Source organism: Callorhinchus milii, unplaced genomic scaffold (genome assembly GCF_018977255.1).
Source record: "Callorhinchus milii isolate IMCB2004 unplaced genomic scaffold, IMCB_Cmil_1.0 Scaffold13, whole genome shotgun sequence".
Taxonomy (NCBI): domain Eukaryota; kingdom Metazoa; phylum Chordata; class Chondrichthyes; order Chimaeriformes; family Callorhinchidae; genus Callorhinchus; species Callorhinchus milii.
The window spans coordinates 12,537,198-12,564,128 of record NW_024704754.1 but is presented as its reverse complement, the minus strand read 5'-3'; the positions used below and the strand labels follow the sequence as shown (position 1 = coordinate 12,564,128).

The 26,931-nt window shown below is 41.3% G+C and overlaps 1 protein-coding gene and 1 non-coding gene across 7 annotated transcripts in view; one reads left to right on the top strand and one right to left on the bottom strand.

The window, feature by feature from the left end:
- The window catches only part of ebf1a (EBF transcription factor 1a), a 265,989-nt gene that overhangs the window by 188,233 nt on the left and 50,825 nt on the right, over window positions 1-26,931 (bottom strand). The gene's annotated exons all lie outside the window — the stretch shown is intronic.
- Window positions 2,435-2,506, top strand: trnaa-ugc. The gene has a single exon. It is a non-coding gene; the product is annotated as a tRNA-Ala (tRNA).

The window sequence follows — 26,931 nt, the reverse complement described above, 5'->3', positions numbered from 1 at the left end:
AAAATAAGAGATTATTCACTACAATTAAAGCAGATATAATCAAAAATACAGGGAGCTGGTTGGGTGGAGTTAATGAGTGGGAGGAAATTGAATTAACATAAGTGTCGGGGTTCAGTAACCCCTTTCATCCAGCTTCCTCGGTTAATGCCTGGATTAACGTTGTCTAAGGTTTTATACACTGTAAAGACTGAGTGACTCCTTTCAGCTCGCTCCTCGGAAGATCTTGTCACTGTTTGTTATTTAAAAAAATATTCAAATGAAAATCAACAAGTTGACAGGATTTTTATGAAGGATTCTAACCACTCTTTGAGGTCTAGCAGATGCTCATCACTATTGTGCACACCAGTGATCTTTTGTTCACAAGTACAGACTGAGAATCAAAGCTGGGACCTTCCTGAACTGCGTGGCACTGTTCCTCTCCAAGTGCTTTTATCAGCCAGGTCATTAGGGATTCTATCGTATTTTTCATGCAAACAATTGAATCCACTTTTCCTTTTGGCACATTCTGCAGACTCCCTTTCTAATGCTGCCAGAGTAAACGGGGAATATTAATCCCGTCACATAGGCTGCCTGGGTGCGCAAGTGCTACCAAGAAGATTTGGTAGGTTAAGTGGCTTTTTTGAATCCTTTTCACCTAGACTGACTTGACAGTTCCCTAACCTCAGCTTCCAATGCTCAGCCTTGTGCAGACAGCCTGATGGACCCTGGTCGCATGGGGTGGGGGGGGTGCGGGGAGTGAAAGGAACATTCTGATGCTTCCCACTTATGACACAATTGATTTTCTGTCAGTAGGCTTCACTCTGGGCTTGCTGGTGGCTGCCTGACTGAACCCCCCAGCTCACTCTGACCTCGACACATGGCTACTGTGCGGCTGAGCACTGCTGACGGCAGAGCACTCAGAAATCAATAGGGCCTGTCACTCAGAAGAGAAACAAACAGCTTTAAAAACCAATCACGGCACAGGATACTGCACCCTATTTCTCTACTTGAGAAACCAACAATTTTTTTTTGTTTCATTCTCTACTCTATTAAAACGACTGTAACATATGGAAACATTGCCTTTGATGTATGCTGCATATCATAGTTGTGTGTTTTTTGGCTTTTCGTCTTCATTTTACTCTTTATAAGTGAATCAGTCCTTCAGCTGATAGCCTATTGAGATGGATCAATTGTGAACTACTTGAGAAGTGGTGTAAGAGAGATCAGTTTAAAATGAAGCTGGATTTTATATTGTAGGAGCACAGGCTCATCAATTAAACAAACATACAACCTATTCTCATCACTCTTATTCTGTGGTGGACAACATATTTCTTAATGTAACACTGTATATGAAATCCATGGGGCAGTGAAGCTTTGTACAGCTGAAGCCTGTTAATTGGGGAGTCAGAGTGCGAAAGGATCCTTGTCCTATAAACCACACTCAGAGCCAACCTTGCTTATGGGTAAATCCCTTCATTGCTTATTTCTTGGCGGACACACTGGTAAAGGCGGCCACTGGAAGCATAGTCCCCAGTCTCTGAAGTAACCCCGTACTAGAAAACTGCATCTCATTGCAGAAATACTTTACCAAATTGAAATCTGGCTAAGTAACCTGAAAAGCTACAACAATTCAAACGACCTCCCTCCAATAAATGCATTTCAATATAATTTGCAAAACAACGATAATAATACAAAACCCTAGTGTTTCTCTCCCTGGACTTGGGAAGTATTTGTAGGCTTTTTAGACCCAAACCAGTATAATTTCAGATGGGGCACCATTTCTCCCCACTCCCCCTCCTCCAATTAACCTTTGGCACAGGGCCCCTGGAAGCCTCAGGCTGCCACTGATTCATATCATCCCCGTTAAGTAACATCCATCAATACTAATTTAAATACACCGGCAATCAATTGGTTCTTGAGAAATTGTCCCAAGTAAAAAAAAATCCCTTCCCAACCCAGCATTAAGCACATCCCAATAAGTGGTTTTAACTAGATTTAATTTACTCCACTTCTCACAGGATTTCTGGCTGTATAATGGGTTTGCAGCCAATACAGCACATTACAAGACAAATTTTCTTGGACCAAAGCATTTAATAGTAAACCTTACAGTTCACTATTGATACTGCAACATCCAAATACGACTTTCAATGAAATGTGGATAATTTGGAAGGGGGGATGAAGGGAGGGGAGGGAGAAATGTTCTTCTCCGTGTGGGGAACATTGTTCTTTTCTGTGTAGCTAGCAAAAAGGTGTGCAGAATAATGTACCAGCCAGTAATACCCCTTAAACAAAGCTCCTGATAAAATTCACCCTTCAAGCTGTAGTGCCATTACAAAGCCAACACATAAATAAAACAGGGGTGCATTTCATTACAGCATTTTAACCCATCAAACGTCACAAAGAACTTAATGCAATGATATTAAACATTTTGTTTTTATATAGCAAGCACAACAGATGTCCTGTAGCTCAGTGGTTAGAGCACTCGCTTTGCAAGCGAGAGACCTGGGTTCGATTCCCGGCAGGGCGAAACCTTGGGCAAGTTTCCTTACTCCACACGCCTGATAATAATCCCTCAAGAAAAAAAACTATAATAAATTGGTCACTTCAATCCACTTCAATTGGCTGCCACGTTTCACCCACAAATATACAGTCAATTCACTTTACAGTCTATTCTGTGAAGCGCTTTGAGACGTCTGGAAGACATGAAAAACACTATATCAAATGCAAGGATTATTATTATTATTAGATGATCTGCACCAACAATATCCCACGAACAGCAATGCGATGACTGACAAAAGTTAATCCTTCTTCAGATTAATTTTGAACAAGGATGGAATATTGGGTAAGACACCATGGAGTCTTTAGTGTCCACCTGAGCAAGCAGATGGGACCTCGGTTTTGTATCTCATTCGAAGGATGGCACCTCTGAGAACAGAGAAGTCTGTCAGCATTACACTGGAATGTTAGCCAAGACCAGTGGTGGCCAACCTGTGGCCTGTGAGCCAGAAGTGAATGCCCCCAAACATTCAAGAAATATTCAATCAAGAAAATTTATTTTGTTGGCCAACCACTGGCCTAGACTCTACGACAAAATCATAGCATGGGGCTTATCACATAACCTTCTGATCCAGAGGCAAGAATCCCGCAACTGAGCCAAAGCATAGGACAGGCAGGAGCTATAGCAGAATACTTGTGGAATTATTTTCACTTTCCAGTTGTGAGCAGAAATATTAAAGATTGCAGTCGAGACTGAAAGAAATGCCACATGACTTGGGCAGCCCAAGATGGCCTGGGATTTCTGTGGCTTACACTGTTAAAGGCAAGTGAGGCAGGCCATGCACCTGGGACAACATAAAGCTCCTGGTGTTTGCTTGAACATTTGCAACAGTCTGAAAAAATGGAAGTGACCATCAGGCACTCTGGCCTTATGTTTGTCTCCTTCAACACTACAGCTTCTTAAAAGCCAAAATGTCACCCTATTGATCGCTAGAGAAGCTTGTCCTGTTAAGTACATGGGACATTTTTCATTAACGTGAATGGTTTTACAGTCCACATCCCCATTTTCACCACTGCAAATGTTAACCTGTCTGCCACTGTTAATTTATTAAAGAGAGAGCCGCCAAGGAACATTATAGGCCAATTTATTTAAAGAAGCTGTAGAGTTTTTTTTATTAAAATAATATTCAAGTATTCACTATCTCTGGGCGTATAATTTTTAAAAAATCAAAAATTTTCCCTTCTTCTCACGATGCCACTAACTTTTTGAGTACACTCTTCGATTTTCTATGTTGTTGTTCTAAAGGCATAATGAAAAGATTACTATTTAGAGACGGTTTATAAGAACCACTGTGAGTAGATCAGGCTGTGCCGGGTGAGAGAAGGAATCAGAGCAACCCTCATTCCAACTTCACTTCATGTACACACATATGGCACTTTACAGCATGGGACTCTGAGATCAATTTGTACAAACACAGCAGATTATTCCCCAGCCAAACCGACTGGCGCTAAAACCATTTGTAATATCCCAACTGCTACTGGAGTTGAGATCAGCTAACTCAGCACTAACTTGCGCCTTCCTGGTCTGCATGGCTCAGTTTCAGATGAGTCAGTGGCTTCACCAACTGAGCCATCAGGGAGTCAGATGGTATTGCACAACAGATGCAATGCCGAGCTGTTCCCATCCATCACTGTCCTGTAGCTTCCTGTAATATGGCCATTGTGAGATGGGAATGGGAAATCTGGCTGCAAGTGGGAGAAGCACATGCAGCTGCAATGTGCTTGATGTTTCCACGCAAGCAATCCCAGCCTTGACCAAGTTGACATGCTGTTCGTCTGCATTCGTTCCATTTTATTGTCACAACAATCCTTTCCATTTCAAAGATTTACATGTTTTTCATTTGGCAGATTGTTATGAAATCAATTACTGCAGCATAAATAATCCATGAGATTATATAATAATTATAGTAATCTTTGTATTTAATTGGTGACTTTCACATCAGGCACCTCCAATAATGGAACAGAGTTTCCCCCAGTGTCCTGACCAACAATTCCCCAGATAAAACAGGGCTGTTTGTGGGACATTGCTGTAGAAATACAGTCACTACACTTTACAGTATATCTTACTATTTTGAAGGCATGAGAACCTACTCCCTGTACGTCAAATGTAGCGATTATTTTCTGTGATTGGGTGCCCAAATTTCTTACATAATATTCCAACCATGGACTAACTAAAGTCTTGGACTTCACTAAGTCCAAAAACTTTCTATGCTTCAAAGCCAAAGGGTCCTGTCAATATCTTCAAAAAAACCAAACCCATGATTTTCCACACAGCAAAATGTTTGTCACTGCGGTCCCAGAGCACATTTTCTGATGATTCATCTCAGCTATCACAATTATCACAGTTGCGATTATTACGAAAGAGAAGTAAACAGATGGTGCAATTCTCAAGGCTTCGTTCAAAGAGATGTACTAGGAATCTATGGAGCAGTCTTGAGAACTACCTGCTTTAATAGCAACAAAGAGTTCACAGAAAATGTAAGGTGCACTAGATGTGGCATTTGACCAGCCTGTACTGGCTGTCAGTGTTGCATTGAATGAAACAACATCTTTGTTAATTTGATCTGGTGAGACTGGCAATCAGTGGGTATAACAGTCGCCAACAAACACAGCGATCAGGATTCTGTGCACTTGTCCATGTGACAATCTAGTTATAACAACAACAACAAGATAGCATTTGTATAGCGCCTTTCACGTCAGGAGGACGTCCCAAGGCACTGGACAGTGTACAGCATTTCAGACCTGAGCTGGGGTCAGGGACGGAGAAGGGAGGGGAGGGGAAGGGGGTATGGCCGATGGCATTGTCGAAGAGGACGGTCTTGAGGCGGGACTTGAAGGAGGCTAAGGAGGGGGTGAGGTGGAGTGATTGGGGGATGGAATTCCAGAGGTTGGGGGCAGAGTGGCTGAAGGCTCTCCTGCCAATGGTGGCACGGGTGGGTCGGGGGGAGTGGAGTAGGCCAGAGCCGGCTGAGCGGAGGTAACGGGCGGGTTGGTAGGGGGTTAGGAGATCGCAGATATAGGGTGGGGAGAGGCCATGGAGGGCTTTGTAGGTGAGGACCAGGATCTTGAACTGGATCTTCTGAAGGATAGGTGGCCAATGGAGTCGGGCGAGAGTGGGGGAGATGGGGTCACGGAGTTTGGTGTGGGAGAGGACACGGGCTGCAGAGTTCTGGATTATCTGCAGCCTGTGGAGGGAGGAGTTGGGAAGGCCGACAAGGAGGGTGTTTGCATAGTTGAGCCTGGATGTGATGAAGGCATGAACAAGAGTTTCAGCAACCTGAGGGGTGAGGTAGTGGGGGAGTCGGGCGATGTTATGGAGAGACTGACAATCAGTGGGTATAACAGTCACCAACAAACACAGCGATCAGGATTCCCTTGTCCACGTGACAATCTAGTTATAGAGGAGTGTGTGTAATTTAGAGCCAGCTTCATATATTTCATTACTCAAGTCACTGTGAAGAATGGATCTTTTAGCAGTGCCGCTGTATGTTGTGTGTGCTGCGCTGAGGATTACTGTAATAAGCACACATTTTCAACATCGCAGTTTAAAGAAAACTACTGCAAATTTGTGTTGATAGTTGCACCTAGTATGTCTTGCTCTAAGAAAGGCACAGCCCAATTATTATTGTGTGTTAGCAAAAGAAAGATTTCTATCTCAAATTGCACATTAGTTGGTTTCTATGTTACTTGCAGTGAATCATCCATTTCAAACAGTGCCTTTAGAAAGTGGCAGCTGCCCTTTATCTACCCCAAAACAACACAATGTTAAAATTGTGTGAATTCATGATCATTGCTGTGAGCAATTGTCTGCCGCGTTTGGCCCACAAAAAATATACAGTCAATTCACTTTACAGTAGTCTGTGAAGCGCTTTGAGACATCAAGTCAAGTCAGTCTAGATGAAAAGATTCAAAAAAGTCCTCACCCATTTTCCTCACCCTATTGGCTCCTCCTTACTTATTTCACCAGTTACTTTGAAATCCGAGAATTTTAACCCCAGCCTGGAGATTGTTAGTACTTTTGCGTGAATGTACTTTATTGGCAAGTTTCAATATTGGCATAGTTTGTATTATATCGGGCTGGAGGGGAGATTGAGAGGAATCATAAATCACTCTAATTTATTGGCGAAGGAAAGTAACTACCATATTTCCAAAACTGAAAAAAAAATGTTGCAACTGATTGAGTGCAGGCACTCCTGGGGTAAAATTCCACCCAGGTCTAGAATTTCTCTATTAATGCAACATTTTAGTACATCCAGAAAATGGCAAACTGTTGAATTTAGTCTTAACTTTGAAACTGGTTTTCTACTTATGAACTTGCAGAAAAACGACTTCAAAATAAGGCTGTATTTAAGAATTTATCAAATTCTGTGTGCTCTGAGAAGTTATTGTAACAGATTAAATCTAGATCCAGGTGGAATTTCTACCTGTGTTTCTCCAAAGCTTTGAGCATTAAGTTCATCTACATGTTGCGAAAGATTGGAAACTCCCCTCACAGTGGCAGGATAAGAGCTCCCAGCGTTTAGGGAATAAAACAATAAAGCGATCAAGTGCAACAACTGTAAATTAAATATCTCTCAACGAACGTCTGTCATCGTTACAATGTCAATAATAAGCAGGATATTTTCCAAGGTACTGTCCACGCTCTGCATTACACAAACTGCTCTTAAGAGTGGTGTAATAATGTAAATTGAGAAATTATCGGATAAATTTAAATTCACTGTGCCAAATTAGTAAAACGAAATTGAGTGCTAGTGTATCTGATTTACAATGGCCAATGCCACGACACTCATTCATCCATCCTCAGTACTAATGACTTTCCCAATGATACTTCCATCTTTTTCCTTTTATTAAACTCAGCTCTGACCTTGATAACTTTGCTTTGTGCATTCTAATTTATTGCATAAGTTGCTTCTTTACAGCAGCAACAACAACTTGCATTTACATAGGACTCTTCACGTGAGGTAGTGTCTTGGAGCACTTAATAACGGCGCAGTTTGGCACCAAGCCAGAAAGAAAGGGGAAATAATTGAAGGCATGGTCGAAGAGGAAAGTCTTTAACAAGGATTTTGCAAATTAAACTGGCTTATTTCCCCCCCTCCCCCCAAAAAATGGATCTGCATGTTGATTTTGAATGGAGGAAAGAATAGCAGGAGGAGAGCTGAAATAGAAAAATCATATTTTAGCGCACATTCTCCTGACATCCCGCCCGTTTACATCCAACGACGCAGTTAAAATTAGCGAGCTGAGAAATGTCAGGCCCCAGGTATCTGAAACAAAATATTTTGTGAACTTTAATTGTTAGATAATTTATAATGGCTAACAAATCAGTCCCTTGTTACTGTTTCCGAAGAAATAATTACTCTTCAAACTGAGGATTCAAATCTACGACAGTGCAATATGAGTTTGAATATGAGGAGCACTTAAATGAGGGAGAGAAAAAATGATCTTAGCAAAATTCTTCAAGAATTCACCTGACTGGCCATTAATAATACATCTGAACCAGAGGAACAGCCTTTGAAAAGCACTAAACTGAACCCAATTAAAGCCTCCTTCATTATGAAGGCTCAAGATGTAATGGCAAGTGTAGCTTAAAAAAATTCTCTGTTGCAGTCTGTCTTAATGTAATATTAATGAGACTGGATGGAGGGTCATAAAAACTGATAGGTTTGCGATTGTAAATTATAAATCGGTATTGATTTTTCCCGGCACTAACACAGTTGGCTTATTGTAAGGTACCATAGGCAAAGTGCACTTTATCAGATTAGGCTGCAGCCTAATATCAAATATACATGAGAAGGATGCATTTGTGACACAGTGAATTTTCAGAAACAACACACACACATACACACACTAAAAAAAAGGGAAAAAATACTAAAAAATTCAACAAATTTGACAGAAATGTCAAAAATCAAGGGCTGAACTATAATTTTTCTAAAAGGCATTTCATTCTGTGGGAACTCAAATGGTTTTAAAATTTTAATACTTCTTGAAAATTATTGTCAAACAGGGTGACTAAGATGAATAGTTTAGCCAGGAAATTTGATTTGTAGAGTCTTGAGGTTCACAAGGTGGTGAAGCCACAGCCGTTGTAACAAATAATTTGTTTTTGGTTTATTGGATAATAGAACATTTTTCGAAAGCCTTAAGTTTGCCAATCTCAGCCATAGCAGCAGCTTGGATTCTATAATTACTCTAATGCCCCCAAGCTAGGTAAGGGACAAAATCAGATCCATCCTGTTTACTATCCAAAGATGCCCTTCTCCCCACTAAAGTAATGGTAGAGTTCAGCTCAATCTTCCTGCCCCTCACATTAAAATGTTGTGTAATGGGTACTTTTTGTGGACCATTTTGCTATATTCATACCTGGAAGTTTTTTGGGTGAAATTAAATGGGCCATGAAAAATAAATAAATAAAATATTAATCTGCAATATAACGAAACAGACAAGTGCCACCCTTAGCGGTTGCAGGGAAAATATAGGGCTGTGAACCAATGCTTTGGACCACTGGTTAAAAAAAGCGCTCTGGGATGCTATGCTGCGTGAGGGTTGCTGTACCAATGCAAGTTGTTGTTATACACAGTGTAGCAAAACTCAATATGTGTTTCTCTTCACAAGCTGCAGATCATCCAAAACTCTGCAGCTCGGGTATTCTCCGCACTAGGCTCCATGACCCCATCACTCCCACCCTTGCCCGACTCCACTGGCTCCCCATCCCGCAGAGGATCGAATTCAAGATCCTCGTCCTCACTTTCAGGGCCATTCCTGGACTTGCCCCCTCCTACCTCTCTGACCTACTGACTCCTTACCAACCTGCCCACTCCCTCCGTTCAGCGTTTTCTGGTCTCCATGTTTCCCACCCAACCCGCCCTACCATCGGTGGCCGGGCTTTCAGCTTCTCTGCCCTCTCACACTCTGGAACTCCATCACAGAGAACTTTCGCCTCGCATCCTCCCTTGCCTCCTTCAAGGTCAGTCTCAAGACCCTCCTCTTCGATCATGCCTTTAGTCGTGCTCCCATCACTCTGCCTTCCCTCACCCCTACCCCACCCTCCCCCATGCTCGGGTCCTGACCCCTGACTGTCCAGTGCCTTGGGCTGTCCACCCAATGTAAAAAGCGCTCTATAAATGTAATTTTGTGGTTGTTTGTTGTTGTATTGCTGAACAGTGAGCAAGAATGCAAACTGCAGCCTAGGGGCACTAGTACCTGGTCTGTAACCCACTTGGGTCCTATTTGCATTTCTACAAGCTTCAGGAGATGTAAGTCATGGAACACCAAATGGTTTCCTTAGTACTGAGACATGGAGTCTGGAGGCCTAATCAACGTTTCTTCCAATGACAGAATCACCTGGCTAAAGCAGCAATTTCAAATGTGTGTGTGTGTGCATGCCTGCGTGTGTGTGTGTGTGTGTGTACGTGTGTGTGTGTGCGTGCGTGTCTGTATGTGCATGCGTGACGGGGGGGGTGGAGGGGCAGGAGGTAAACTTCATTGTTTGATCACCCACCTTTTTGGACTGGTGCTGAGTTCAGATATGGACACTGTGGTTGGCTCCAGATTAGCGCAGTGATGGACATGGCACCAGCTAACACCTGATCAAGTAGCATTTTCGGAATCTAAATTTTGTTTTCTGGTTTCACAGGAAAATGGAAATATTTCACGATATCTCATGGGGACTCTGACTGAAAGCAGCCTCCCCTCAAAGCGGATTTCCTACAAGTTGACATAATGTGCTTCTGGTTACTGGAAGGAATATCTACTTGGTTTCCTTATTAAGAAATCAGTTTGAAATAGGTCGGACCCTGTGTAAGTATTGGGAAAAAGGTGGCCTTTATTTATATGAAGGTGGGGGGGAGTAAATAGTACCCTCCCACCGCAGCCCAAAATAATTTAAAATATGAATTTACAGTATTTACATGCATCAATCATCATTAGATAATGAAAACCAAGGAGGAATGTGCAATTGAACGGGTGTCTTACAGTCAACTGGTATTTGTGTAGTGCAATAGCAGGCATGTTCCAAAGCACTTCTCTTGTGTACTCATGACTAGTGCCACTCCTTATGTAAACATTTTAGCACTTCACACACACTCTCTAAGTTCCCTGTGATGTTGCTATCAGGCCAACCGTGTGAAGGGGCACTCAAGGCTGGGACTTGGCAATGGGGTAGTCACTGGAAAGGTCTCTGGTGTCACAGCTGGTGCGAATAGAGACATGCTATGCCAAACCTGTAAAATTCCTCTCTTTGTTTACCAGCGACCTGCTGGTAAATTAATAAACAAAACAATATTCAAAGAACATACTCAGACTTTACTTGCCTGCTCGGTGCTGCCTGTAATGTGTTTAAGAGATGGGAGTGTGGGGACTCTGGAGTTCAGCCTTTCAGAGGCAAAAAAGGAGAACCAGAGAAGCACTGCCAGGTTCTATGACAGATCCGATGAATAAAATAAAGCTCTGCATCAAAGCAAACAGCTGATCACCAACATAACATAACAAATTAAACAGTCACTACACTTTACAGTATATACTGTGAGGTGCTTTAGACATCTTGAAGACGTGATAAGGCGCTATATCAAATGTAAGGATTATTATTATTATAACAGTTTGATTGATAGGAAAGCTGATAGACATCTCCCCCCCCTCCCCCCCGAAAAGCAAACTGGGGACAGGATTATTAGGGCCATTATATTACAGGCTGAGTTACAGGGACCTCCAAAACTGGGTTGGGTTATTGGACCCTCCAAACGTGTGCACTGAACTTCCAATAAGAGAGGCTGGGTTTCTGGGAACCCCAATATGGGAGCTGCATGTTGGCATAATATGATTCTTCTTGCAAAGTTCCAAAAGATAAATGTACTGAAAGAGGTAAATGAACATTGAAGTGGTTGGAACAAGATACATTTATCACCAGTATTCAAATGCAGCCAGAGTAAGACAGTCACAACGTGATCCAACAGGATCTATGCCCAATCATCCTAATAACTGTTGGTCATTAAAGCTGATATGATCCCTCAGATTAGTGCAGACCCAAATGGATAAATACCCCACAGCCATTAGCCATGGATATTTTAAACTCAGTTTTGGAAGGCAGTGGTGTGCTGGCCCCTTTAAATCCCTGGATATTACCAAATTAAAGATGAATTCTATATGTTTTCCTTGCTACAAGTCAAGACTTTATCAAGGATTAATGCCCCACTCAGAAGCCAAACAGCAGGATTTGTACAGTCTATCCATTAATGAAACAAATAGTAAAATACCAGTGATGCTTATCATGTACATCTATCAGGCAAAAGTCTTAAACGCATTAAATTGCTTTGCACAGACTATTGGGTTTAGCAGATTTGCAGCGTTATAATTTACTGCGGGAGCACAATTTCCACTAATAAACCAACTACATTCAAAGAAATGAGCTTCAATTAAAACCATTCATTATATTTCTGGTCCTGACAAGACTAATGCCTGGAGTTTTATATAACTGTTAATACATTTATTGGAACTATTTTTCTAAGCTAAAGACTGTTCAAGTTCTACCTCAAGGCACTGAGATCTATTTCCATTATCGGCTGAATGTTCTCCAGAGTGCTATTGATTGTACAGTGATGGGACACTTCTAGGACAAAGCAAAACTAATTAAGCAGCGAGCGCAAAGAATTGTACCTTCAATAGTGTTTGAAGCCACATTTAATTATTGCGTGGATAAAACAACATGAAGCCCAACATGCATTTGTTATAGTGTAAATGTACTGCTCGTAATATTGACTGGAAACCTGCTGTTTAATCCAATACCAGTGACAGCAGAACTGCGATGTCTGAAAGGGATGATTCGGGAAAATACTGAGAGAGACAAGGGCTTTGGCTGTTTATGGGGATATACACACATACAGCAAACTGACAGAGATGTGTGTAAACAACAAAGGCAGTTATGAGCTTCCCCGATGGCTAGATTGGTAAAGGCGAGAGTGTAGGACTCTTGTAATGCCCAGTGTAGAATAAAGGCTGATCTGCAAGATGCCAGGTTTGATTCCTCATCAATTGCTGTTAATTGATCTCAGCCGAGAAGTATTAGTGTGGGGCATGGAAAGAATTAAAATTAGCTTCAGTGCCTATTGAACTAGGTAAGGGTTCTGCCTCCAGTGACTACTCCCCATTCTAACCCCACTCCACTAGAAATTGCAGGCATATCACATGAGGGCAGGATGGTGCTCGCCCACCCTCCCACTCACCTCTGCCACTCCCCAAACCCCCCACCATCCCAATAACCTGCAAAACACTAGTATTTTAGGCTGCCAAATCAAAAATGAGCCCTTGGATGAGGGCACCTGCTAATGGTTTTCAACCATCAAATCCTGCAGGTGATCAGATCTGCTTCACGCTGACCCCACTGGAACCCCCACCAATGTTGGCATCAGAGCAGAGATGCAGTGGGTTGACATGACCCACATCCAGGTACTGGAAGAATTAAGTACTTATTAAATCCTGATGTGATTACTAGATTTTAGACCCCAATGCAAATATATATTCTAGTTATTATTCAAAAATGCAAACATGATGTATAATGATGTGCCTGGAGAGGAGATGACAGAGTGGATCAGATGCAGACAGCACCCAGGCTCCTCAGGTGTCGTATCCATGTCAATCCTCAAGTTATTTGTCCTATATTCCTCAACTCACTGCCAGTTATTTCTATAGAAGTGAACCAATCAGTCAATGTGTGGACACAGAAAGAGACAAATGTAGCATTCAGCAACCTGTTATTCAGTCAGAAAGATAAAAGTCTGAATTAGGTGTATGACTGACTGTGAGAATATCTCATGCTTTGGACTGTCAAGGCATTTACTTGTCTTTGTAGTCTGAACGATCATTCCCCACTCCCCCCCACTCCGTTTTTTTCGTAGTTCCTTCTGCTCTCCTGACTGCAGTTGCTCAGTGATTGTGATATTGGTTCCATTGGACCCCAACCAACCTCTAACAACTTACCAAAGTGACCATTCTTCTAACGTCGGCCAGACACTAACAATGGGCAGGACAATGAGTGTACCCTAACAGCTGAGCCAGATCCTTTCCTTTTGCCAAAATACTGGGGATTGGAGTGTAGCACAAGGTATAGAACAGCATGTAATTGCAGTGTTGCTGATGCCATTGTGTGTCTAAGGAGCTTGTTCACACTATTCCACAAAACCGCTCTTCTGAGACAACCCTAATAGAAGTAACAGCGTGTTTTACAAAAAAACACATCATTTTGCTTTCAGAGAGCAACATTTCAAACAATTGACTTCTCTCAGTACAAAAGAATAGTGTGTGTCAGGGGTCAGGTGAAAAGACCCTCCCGACACTCTCAATGATCCCTCACCCCAGCGCAGAGGTGTGCAGTGAAGCTGAACAAAAATGTCAATCATTCTCAAGCAATATTACAATATGTAAAAAAATAACAAAGCCATAATTGCACTCAATACGGTAAAGCCTGGGCTGGCTGCAAAGTTACTGGAATTAAAGGAAATAAGATACTGATTGTAGAAGCATTTGTTTTACGGGAAGTGACAGGTTTTCAGCATTGCTAGGCAACACTTCATTAGGAAAATGAGTCAAAATTGTTTCATGATAGCTGTTTTATTTGTCAAAACTGCTTTGTTCTGGGGTACAAAAGGTTTCTTTCTTACTTTCCTAGTTTGCTAGGTTTGAAATGTTTTGAAATGCTTTCTCTCCATCCCTATTCTCCCCCCCCCCCCCCCCACTACCACCACCTTCCTTCTCTGCAGCCAGTTCTCAAGGCAGGGTATTGCCCCATCGATACTGACACTATCCCACAAACAGTCGTGGATTGAGTGATCAAATTATATATTTTTTTAAAGGATCATTACGCCCGGAAAGTGATCCACCAACCAACTAACAATCAGATTCCTGCTTACTGCTAGGTAAACAGAGGTGTGTATGTGGAGTAAGGAAAGTTGCCTAAGGTTTCGCCCCACCCCAGAATCAACGCTGCAATCTGGGACAATATGAAGCAGGAATCCTGCCTGACTTTTCCCCACCTGAATCAAAACCGAGGCTCAATGGCATTGTTCTATTGCTTGCCAGAGCTTAGCTAACATTGGGAAGTCACACTGAGCACCTTTGTGGTCTGTATGTATCAATACCATCCCATTGAGCCATTGGAGAGCTAACACTCCTTTCTTTTAAAGTATGTGCATTTTTTACACATCATTGTATTCCAGTATAATATTGCCTTGTACATACTGTAACTTTGCTGCACATATAAAAGCAGCATAGCATAACACTCATTTATATTGTTTCCATTCCAGCTTCATCCAAACACAAGTATCCGACCCAGGGACACAGAGCCTTGCTTCCCCTCTGTGCACCACTCTGTAATTTCATTTGTACCACAGGTTATGTTCAAAATATTCAGCCTACACAGAACAAGTCTTAGCTACTTTACATAACTGGGCTTGAAACTAGTTTAATTTGGCCAGTGAACAAGGTGTTCTCTATTCAGCAGCACCTTGTTGAAAAACTGAAAAGCCAACAATCCAGCTTTTATTAACAATACCACAGAAGTCCGACTTATTTTCGTGAAACTCTCTCCACTGTGAGTTTTGCGCCAGTGTGTTTTAAGAAGACAAAATAGCTGTGGATTTGCACTGCCTGCTGGGCTGAATGGCTTCCTTCCACAGCCGAAACGTGTTGTTCAACAAGATCGTCAACCTTTTTAATAAAATTTTCTCCCTGCAATTTTCTCATCTACTCTCTTCAAGATGCTGACTCAAGCTAGTTACGATTTCATGTAAAACATCTTACTCAAGAGCCATTCCTCATGCACAAATCTGGACAGAAAGTGTTAGCAAGAATCATAGAATGTTACGGCACAGAAACAGGCAATTAGAATCAACGATCATGTTGGTGTCTTCTCCACATTAGACAACTCATCTTTTCAGCTCTATCGCTTGCTCCAATTTCCTTTTTGAAGGAATTTCTAGACCCTACTTCAAGAACTGTTTGTAGGAATGATTTCCAAAGACCCTCTGAAGAATTTTTCTTTCAACCATCCCTTTAAATATTTTTATCATAATCTTGAAAGTATGTGATAGTTGGCGGGACTGCGCCTGATCCTCTCCTCAATCAATGGTCACACACACTTTCTATTGAGAGGAATGAGAGAGCCTCTGGCTAGAGTTCAGGAGCAGGAATCTGATCCAATTTCCTCCTTCCCACCATGAAAGCCAAATTATAGGATCTTAGCTGGAATTGGCCAACTTAGTACAACCAAGGGATCTTCCTGGTCTGGATAGTCTTTGGTTGATTTAATTGGTTAATTTCATGGAAAAAATTGTATTGGCATGAGGCAGCATGGAGTAGCATGGAGGAGAGCAAGCTTCTGGTGTAACTTTTGCGTTAGGGAATAAGGTATGAAATTCACCCAATGGCAGTGTTGGTGGGGGTTATAAAAGCGCCATCACATAACTTATTTATAAAGATATCAGAAAATAAGGGATAGAGCTCAATAGTAAAACTTGTCTCTTAAAGGCATACAGTAGTGAACAGTAATAATGGATCTCATTCGAAAGTGGCTGGCTTTGGGTTGGTTAGAAGATTGGCAGACTTGACCTTTGGTCTGGTCTATCAATCACCTAGCCTTCTCTCAACTCACCGAAACAGTCCACATGTGCATCTATTATTGCTTAAATCCAAATTGACTGTTTCTTCACATCCGATACAAATCAACAGCCCTAGTGTGAACAGAGGGCTCGAGCAAAGCACTTGTGTGTGTTATTATAGCAGGAAACCAATAAAAGGCTTAATCAGGGGAAAGGGAACTTGGAGAAACTGGGGGCACATGAAAGGTGATGCACATTGGCTAGACTGACAGGTTCGAGATCAGGCCAGCACAGATCAAGATAATTACAACAAACAAAAGAAATATCAAGGTACAAAATAAACACAGGCTGTTCTCTCAGAGTAACCCACTATCCAGTACCTAATGCTTGATTAAAGTCTACATTTATGCAGTATCTGCCAAATAAAAAAAGTACTTTTTCATTCAGTCTCGGTGCTTTATATAAATAAAATATAATTGGTTTCAGTGCGCCCAGTTTTCCTGGCTGCACCTCGAAGCTCACTGATGTGATTATACAATTCCTGCCAGTCGGCATGTGGTTTTGATTAGCAGGGACTTGTGATTGACTGACTTCATGAGGCATGTCACCAGGAACAGATCGGCAACTTACCCAAAAGGTAGGAGTTGTTTCTTCTTTTTTTTAAAAAAAATTAGGGGTGGGAGGGGGTGGGAGGACAAAGATAATCATGTAAAACGATTCTATCCATGGTCTTGTTCATAAATCCCTCTGTTTATTGTGATATGCTCTGTTTGCACGCACACGGTGTTCCAAGAGGTTTTCATGCTGGCTTATCATTACATTCTTCCAGGGGGAATAGTCTTCCCACAAAGGGTTTTGACTGGACTGGACTGATGTGTAATAAAATGAATGCAGTAGTGTCTATGGAGCGTGTAAGCGATTTGACGCATTTAAGGTGCTGTATTGGCAGTGCACAGATTAATCAGTTTAAGTTCTTGGGAAGCCTGGTAAGCTTTCCATACTGAAAGGTTTGAGGCCGAGGGAGCATCTGCCAACTACGGAATGGACATGAACTAACCCGCACTAGGGATAAACAGGCCACTGTTCTAAGTTAATCCTTTCGCAACGCTGTCCAAGTTCACACATGAAGAATGGCCATTTGGGTGAAGACCAGAGGCCAAACGGCATATACGCAACCCTATACAACAACAAGATGTCACCTTCCAACAACCCAGGTACAAGTTGTAGTATCCTGTGCTTACCTGCACAATCTTCCAAGGCAGACAAGTTCTCAGAGTCAAAAAGGGAAAATAACAGAACAGCTCTAGTGCGGCCTAGTGGTCCTATTAGGTTGGCTCCAGTTCAGTCTGAAAATATGTATCCAATCTTGAGTTGAAAATCCAAACACAGTAAATGAAGGGCAAACTTCTCAGGACATAATTTTTCACTGAGGTGAAGAGCATCACTGAACATGGAAAGATAAGAGAAGAGGAAAGACAAATGAAAAGTAGCGGTTAGCTATCACTGAGATTAGGTATTAGGAGTCTGTACGTTGTAGGCGGAATAGAAGACTGAGGTGACGTGATCCACATTCTTGAGATCAGGTAGAATTATACAGTCAGTGCCAATGAGTTTGGCTTTCAATGCAAGAGAATGCAGGGGAGGAGAATGAGTGTTAAAATGGTGTATCGAGAGCTGAGAAGAGAGAATGAGACGTTGACATGATATGATAAAACAACAACAAAATTACACTTGTATAGCGCCTTTCACATTGGGAGGACATCCCAAGGTGCTGCACAGACAGAGTTTGGGATCCTAGCTGGAGATCGGGGTCGGGGAGGGTGGAGGACAGCGGGGGAAGCAGGGAGATCAAAAGCATAGTCGAAGAGGAGGGTCTTGAGATGGGTCTTGAAGGAGGCAAGGGAGGGCGCGAGGGACTGCAGGATAGTGTTCCAGAGGGTGGGGGCAGAGTGGCAGAAGGCCCACCCGCCACTAATGGGGCAAAAATATGTGGTGTGTGATGTGATACTGAATCTTTTCCCCTATTTGATTATTAGAATTATAATAGTAACATTATTATAGTAGAATTATCCTCAGTTAATTCTTGAGCAGAAATCATGTGCCATTATGAGCAATTTTAACCTTAGCACCAGTTAAGCAACATCAAATCCATTTGCAATGCATCAAAACTCAAAGCACGGTACTATTCTGCATGCACATAGGCCACCTCCAAAAGTTCGACTAACTTAGAATCAGTTGAATGTTGCAATAATTAGAGCTACAGGCAACTAAAGTTGGCCATTTTTGTTGGAAAACTATTTTGAATAACGTAAAGAAGGTCATAAAACTATTGTTTAAGGGTCCCAGTGTGTAGTTTTAAAAAAATCTATTCTGAAACATACCCAAGGGAGAGAAACAAAAAGATACACCACTTCTTTAAAAATAATAAGACTTGTGCTCTTAATGGACTCAATTTGTAAAGTACTCACTAACAATAAAAAGTGAAGTCTAATTGTGTATAACAAGATCCCTTTAACATTTGCTGAAAATTTTTAACAATGAAAATGACATTAATGTATATGCTTTTCATACAAATTATTACCATAATAGAAAGAAACTGGAGGTCCCTCGACTACAGAGCATGTCACTTAACAGTAATTTACGCCTATGCACCAATTTCGGGATCAGATCGCAACCATTGAAAGACAAAAGTCCTCATAATACCAATTTTGGTTAAGAACAAGTTTTTGTTGCAGTCACCTAATTGCTGCTAAAAGGATTTGGCGGTGCTTTAATCCCAATTTGTTCATACCCTTTAACATCAGGTTGTGCAGATCAGATCCCCTTAGATTTCAGAACGACTCAAATATCTGCACAAAGCAACAGCAAAAAATGTACTGCATTTTCATCAGCAAATAGAATTCTAAAACCTTGATTTATTTGTTTCGTTATTCAAAAAAGTTTGTATACAGGAATGAGGGTGATTTTGAAGTTCCTCGTCTCATTTTAAATGGACAATCTGAGGTTCAGTCTAACTCAACCATCCAGACTTTGCCCACCAATTCATGGAGATTTTCTTCATGCCTATTTCCTCCTCCATCTCCCACTCCCTGCTCCGCAAGCACACCACATGCTTAAATACACCACACACACACATGTGGGTGCTGATGCCCAGCATTGCAGTTGCACCCACAGCGCAGCAAAAAAGCAATTAATATAAACAGTACATTTCTGTGCAAAATTCCCCATTGTTGTAGTTCGTTCCAACAAAACAAACATTACAAAAGGCAATGTTTTGTCTCAACGCTTCTCTTCCCCACCCCCCCGCACCACACCGCCACCTTTCCAGGCTGCTCTTGGCCTTGCTGTACAAAAACAGTGCCAAACCACACAAGGGGATATAAGGGTCACGCACCAACTGAGAGAAGTAGGGGCTGAAAGCCTAAAACGTGCCATGCTTTTCCGCACATTGTCAGCTGCTTGATTGATAGTGTCGTTGATTTAGCATCGGACAATTGTCAGCTTTTCCTGACAGGAGTATAAAAAGAAACATGGAGTTCCCACCCTTCTCCACACCGAATTCATTGAAATATATATTTCGGACAGAAACATGTTTACAGCATAATTAACTGAATTGAACCTTGTAACTTTAATTGCCACACAAGGACGTTTCGAGTTTGACTCTGGCCTCCCCATGCCCATACCTGAATTGTTCTATGGACCCTGGACTAATGACACTGAATTTTTAATTCAGAGCAAGTGGTTGTTAAGGTTTGACATCAGATCAGTGATAGAGGCTGGAATGCGCTTCTTATCTCTTCCTGCATCAAAGGAGACTTTACCCTCCAGTTGAAGTTGGAAATTGGAATCACTGATAGAGGAAGAGTTAAAGGAGGTTCTTAAGTTGAGGGTTTGCTCCTCACAGACTGATGAAAGAGCAAAACTCTTATGGAATTGCTAACACTTGAATGCTATCAATTTTGTCTCCCCCCTTTTTATTTACAAAATATTCCCGATTTATATTTGTGGGACAGTTGCCTCCATTTTCTGGCTGCTGAAATTGCCCGACAAGTAAGCTAAGTGCAGCATTAAAATCCAACCAATGCTTATTGATAGCTCAATTGGAAAAGTCACTGCTCAGTGTGGAGCTGCGCCACGCAGACCAGGTCCAACGTCCATCATTTTTACTCCTGCAAACCCTCCAATACTTTACTGGATTCTCAAGCCAATTTCCTAGACCTCAGGCACAGAACAAAATCTTCACAATTTGGCCTGCCAAACAAACGGAAGAGTTCCTTTCAGCTGGCTGACTTTTCTCCATTGTATTATAAATTGCAGGCATATAGTTTAATCAGTGTAAATAGATCATCCTGATAGAGAACTGCAACCAAACGCTACAATAGTTGATGCTGTGGATCAGAACCTCACTTTTTTAAGTACTTTATTTCACTTTGGCTCAGTTGAGAGCAAGATTAGCTCTAGGTCAGTAGGGTTGTGGGTTCTTGCATTAAGTTAGGACAATAGCTCACAATCTGGCTGACACTTAGGTGTTATACTGAGGGAGCATTGCAATGTTGGAGGTGCAGCCCTCCAGATGAGACCTAAATTTGTTTGTGTGTTCAGGTGTAAGGTCCCATGAAATTATTCAAATAGAAATGTTTCTCTAGCTGTCCTGGCCAACAATCCTCCAGAGAAACAAAATGGTAATTCAACTCATTGAGACCTTGCTACGTACAAATTGACTGCTGTACTTACAAATTGACACAGTCACCACACTTGATAGTAATAACTGCAAAGCCTTTCGAGACTGTTCAACATGATAAGGTGCTATAAAAATGCAAGTTTTTTCTTCTCTGAGATATAGACAGGCTGTTTATGATTAAAGTGAAGGTAGTCAATCGCTACACTTTTCTAACTTCCCATGAATGAAGTTTGCATAACACTGGCTTGAATGACACCTCGCCACCCCCCTCCCCCACCAAATAATAATGTGCTGTGGCCAGAAGACAAGGGATCACAAATGTAAAATTGCAGCAAATACACAAGTCCCAGTGTAGCTGGTAGCAAATCATATCACCAGGTCCGTCAAATGCACCCTGTAAACAGATGAGCAGCATAGCATACTGCCGAACATTTTCTACCACATTTTGGTAATAAACATAGAAATGAGCAACATGAGGAAGATAAAACAGCTCCTCCCACACTCCCCAGCTCATTCTTATCTATTTTAGCTACTTCAGCAAAAATCTGTACATTAATCACAGCACTACCAATATCTACCCCCACCCCCCCCATCCTGAGTCCCACAGAAAATGTAGAGGTGTAAAGTGAGCATTAGGCATGCAGAACCAATGACCAATGTGTGTTTTTTTCCACTCAGAGCAGTTTAAGGCTCTTTGACATTTGAGCTTTGTTGCTTTCTTGGCCTGTTCTGTGTTATTTATGAATCTTTTTCTTTGCTTAAAAATCTAATACAGCAGAATGTGCAGTATATGTTCTGAGTGCACAGGAAGCGGAGGAATGAAGAAATGTTGGACCACTGCCATGTACTTTAAAGATGCAATATGATGGTAATAGAAGGTGATTATTGATGACTAGCAGACAGTTGATGGATGCTTTCCTGTGCAAATGACACTGCTGTTGTATATCAGGATTCATCATATGGCATAAAAGTACAAAAAAATTGTGAATTTTCTCTCTTTTTTCAAGGAGGAAAATGATCTTTTAACCACTTCAGACCCACTCGCTGCAGCTTTCTGTTATGGGCTGGGAGATGTGGTCTTTTTGTTGCCGCCACCAATAGGTCATATGGTGCATCCTATTAAAATGTCTGATTTAACCTGTGTCGTTTTTTTAAAAAAGGGGGTAATATCTTCAGTGATAACACTTGGCAGCTCCATTGATGGTTCAGTTAGTAAAGGCTTTACCTAGTGTTAAACTGAGCCACAAAGACATCAACAATTTGCACTCATATAGCACCTTTCACGTCAAAAGTATCTCGAAGGGTTTCGGAGATACACAGTGGGGTCCAAGCAGGGTGCAAGATAAGGTAATGGTGGGTAGGAGGCAGGTGACAAAAGAGTTTAGGTTTCTAAAAAGATTTTCAAAGTATAGAGGAAGAATGCAAGAGGAGAGATTTAGTGAGAGAATTACATATCTGTGGACGATATCAGTAAGTGGAGCATGTATATAAGGAACAGAAGGAGGCTGAGGAAAAAGCCTTGAGGAATCCTGCATACGTCAATAAGGAGGCGGGAAGGGAAGCTGGTGGAGGAGAGATTGAATACCTGGGTGGTGCTGAGTTAGTTGATGTCCCCCAAGGTGGGAGAAGGTACTGGGGTGGGGAGGAAGAGATTGGGATATGAAGGTAGGAAAGCTGAAAATCTTCCAGGATTTCTGCTTATAATTGCCAGCCAGTGACTCCCTCTGGAACCCACATATGTGAGGACATCAGGAATGGAAAGGGATTTGGTTCAACTATGATATTGTCTGCCACCCCCAACCCTGACCCACGGCCAGAAAACCCAGTGATAATCTCACAAAAGAGATTGGCTACTTGGGTGTAATGTGTGATGGTAATTGGCGCCTTTGGAAGCAAAGCCAATCGTCAGGAGAAACGATCTTCCACCTCCTCAAGCATAGCTTTGCCAAACACTATCATGCGGAGAACATCCCTAACATAAATCTAGTAGAATCTATTACCATAAGATCCTTTTTGACAAATTGTAACATCGTAATGCTTTTGGTAAAGATTTAGTAATTGTGACATCCACTAAGCAACACCTCATCTGAAGCTATTTTACTCCTTGTGATATGCCCCCTAGTTTGTAACCCCTTGAGTGAATATTTCTCTTCGATTTATGGCAGAATAGATTTGCATGACAAGTCCATTGTCATAAGAGCACCTTGCAAGTCACTTCAACAGGCCTGTAAAAGAGAGCTCCGGGCAATTAAGTAATCAGTGACTAATGTCTACAACTCTTCACGCGGAAGCTGTTACCACATCTGTTCCAGCAAAAGCCCATTCCAACTGAAAACATGGAAGACCTTCAACCCAATTTTCACAAACGATGAACTATTCCTAGCTCTCAAAACTTCCCAGTTCATATTGACATTTCTTTAACTTTCAATATTTTGCAGGAATGATATGAATACAATAGAAGCGCCTGGTGTAATGGTGATATGTTTGAGTATCACTGAAACAAAGCCTCTGAAGCATTCAACCCTTTTAAAAATAAATCAATTCTTTCTATTATTTCCCTTCAACTGTGGGCAGCATCATAACATACCCAATCCTGTTCTTACCTGACAGCCACATACTCATCCTTACCAATAGGGGGTAACTAGATGGTGATTAGAAACAGAAACCCTGACTGATTGTGGCTTCCTGTATAGTTTATTGGTGCAGAGGAGACTTGCAGTCATAACTGCCAGCCTGGTTGAGATGCTGAGACAGAGTGGGAAGTGTCCTTGACAGGGTAGGATTTGCTGAAAAGAGCACAGTGGATGGATCGAACATCCTTTCCATTCTTCCTTGTTCTTATTAAGTCACTGCCTCTTTAAATCACACCCTGCAACTGACTGTTTTTATTCCAGAAGTTTGTTCTGCTTATTTGACCCCAATCGTACTTTCCAATAAAATGCAACATAATTAATACAGAGATTAATTATTTCCACAAAAATCATTGGAGGCAACTAAGAATTAATGTTTAAGAGACTGTTATAAATCCTTTGACAAAGCAAAGGGTTGCTGTCAATTGGACAGCGTGAAAGCTAATCACTCTAGTTCAATGCATTTTGAAAAAAATATGAAGCAGTCAGCAAGGGGAAAAACACACTAATGTATTTCAAGAAAAGCAGACTCTTGGAAAGAAAAAGTGTGACCCAACAAACACCAGGCACAGCCTGTCACAAAAGCCTGGAGTCCCTTACAGTGCAGTGTCTCTGAAGTAACTAACTGCAATCCAGCAAGAATTCAGCCTCCTGCATTCTGTCAGACCCTGACATTTAGCCAGAATCCTCCAACAAAGGAAGTAATCCAAAAGATTGGGGAATTCATCAGTCAAATCCCATAAGTGTCTGTGTCTGATACACTAACAATCTCTTCACCTCAGCATTTCAGGAAAATATTTAGTCTACTGGATCGACACATCTAGAGATGAAGGGTTTGTGTCAATTGCTGGAACACTGTGCTGTGCATTCCTCAATGTATTTGCCCTCTGCTCACCCATATGCCATGTAAGGATTGACTCAGAACTACTCAATGAAGGGATAAGAGATTGTAAGTGGGGGCTTAAGGTGAAAGATAACTACCACAGACAGGAAATTTATTTTGTATTCGTCTGATGTTCCACGGAGTTCTTGCTGTCAGATCTAACTTCATGTGTTATGATCCCTTGTCTCTCTCTTACCATTTCTTATTTCTTAAGTCAAGCTTTTGCTTTCTCTTTTCCCCATTATCTTGCTACTTTCCTCTCAATTTCTGGCTGTATATTATCTTCCAGGCCATTCTTCTCTATCCCAGTAATTATTCCCATTCATCATTATGCTCTGTACATGTGTAGGTCACCTGTTTAAGCTCTTAACTTTTGGTTATGTTTAAAATATATGTATAAGCGTGACTTAATCAATCTACTGTCTTTGGTTCCGAAGATCATCTGGAGTACTCATTTAGGGGGTACACAAATACCTCGGATACTCTTAATCCATGTGGCTCATTACCTCTGTTAACACGCAGTTACCTGATCACCCTCAATAGGAGACTGTTCTAATCTTGATGGTCGACACAGGATTGTCTAAATTCAGACCCTCTTCTAAATAAAAGTGTGTTGAAACACTGAGATTAGCTTAGTGCTTAAATCTATAATATTTTAAAGTTATGCAGGGGATAGGGGGAGAAGGATAAAGGTTTCAAATCTTACAGTAAGTCCATGAATAGATTTACTAGGTCTAGTCACGTGGGAACAGGAGTGAGCCATTTAGCCCATCACGTCTCAAAATATTGATCTCCTAAATAAACATTTCAGATCTGTAAAAGTAAAAGAAGTTCTGACCGATTTTGTCAACCCAAAGTTTCCAACAACTACAATGCATAAAAAAGGAGCAATGATTGTTACTTTCAGTAACCATTCTCCCTGGAAATTCTATGCTATTATCTAGTGTCTGTATCATTCGCTTATTAATATTGCTGCAAGTGCCGAAGAAACTTTGACTTTTAAATCAATTAGGAAAATATCTGGTAACCAGGTTGTTATCCTACATGAAGGGCGCTATATAAATGTAAGTTGTTGCTGTTGTATCCATAATGCTCCTCTTTAGCAAATATCTCTCCATGCAGAAATGATTTTCCTACTTTTAAGGGATGAGACATTTGAAGACATTGTCCCTACACATCTAAACAAAAACAAAAAGGTGGGGATACAATAAGTAATATGTTGCTGAAACGCATTGCGAATTTCAAACAAACAGGGAAACGGAATTGCCTACTGCACCGTCGTCTACAGAGAGGCTTGTAATTCTCCAGGGCTCTCAGAATAATAAGCAAATAAACAGAACTCAGATGGAAAAAGACAAAAGGTGTACAGGCAAACACGTCTGAGTAACTCCCCGCACACCCCCAGCGCACAATTCACTTTTTCTCCCTATTGATGAAATACTTTCCTCTTTTTATTTCAATACCTCAATTGAGAGCTTGCCATGTCAGAGGATATAGAGGATATCCAACTAGTTATTCCAACCATTTTGTCCAGCAATTACAAACTTTGTAAGCAGGAGCTTCCTAACTGTAGCAAACCCTTAAACAGGGTGACCAAAAAGTCATGATATCCACCCTATTATCTAAATTATATATACATATATATCATCATCATTTATTTAAGAGTCATTAGACATTGTAATGGTGTCACGACTTTTTGGTCACCCTGTAGATCGTTCACTCTCTCTTTGTTTGCTGTCCAACAAAAAGGACCAGTGACTATTATAGGCAGTGTCTGTTTTTCCATTGTTGATCTCTTGTGTGCTTCTCACAGCTTGGAATACACTTGGGCATATAAAACACACAAAAATGCACATGGAACAATGCAAGCGTGTGTCTTAGCCCTGTTTAGAAGTTTGGACAATACAAAAAAGGCACATTTTTGTAAGGAGGAAGCTAGACAAACCTCTTTCCTGCAAGCTTAAGGATCTCCTTGCAGACTCCCTCCCATTTTAGAATAGCTTGACAATAAGCGCTGGAACCTGACCAGTTGCTGGGCGCAGTTCATAAACGGAAGAAGGGGTCTAAGTCTACTGCTGTGACAGGCATGCTGTTCGCTGGCCTGCATCCTCTGATAGTATTTTTTTTTTTAGTTAGCTGTCCGGAAGTTCTGGACTGCTCAATTTGTTTTTGATCCTGTGAAGATCTTCCTGAGGCTGAAGACAGCATGCTTCAATGCTGTAGATTGTTACGAGGGAGGAGGACGGAGGAAGAAGAAATCCTCACTTGGAAAACATATTGCAGTTTGATGATTCGAACATTCTTATTTGGGACATACATTGCTTTTATAAAAGGATTAGCCTAGAAGTCTGTTTTGTTAATAAAGTTAACACCTTGAATACAAGGCCAAGTAAGTTGGCTTTTTGCCATGTTGTAAATTTGAAGTGTAGTAAAGCTGCTAAGATTCGATCTCAAATCTCTTCCAGGGCATTCTGTATTTCTTGGCTCAAATTAAAGCAAATCAAAACATCCATTAAACAAGGACTTGTTAACCTGCAGACTACACCAGAAAAAAAAACAAGTGCGTGTGATAATTGCCCAAGGAAAAATGGAAAGTATCTAAAACATCACATCATC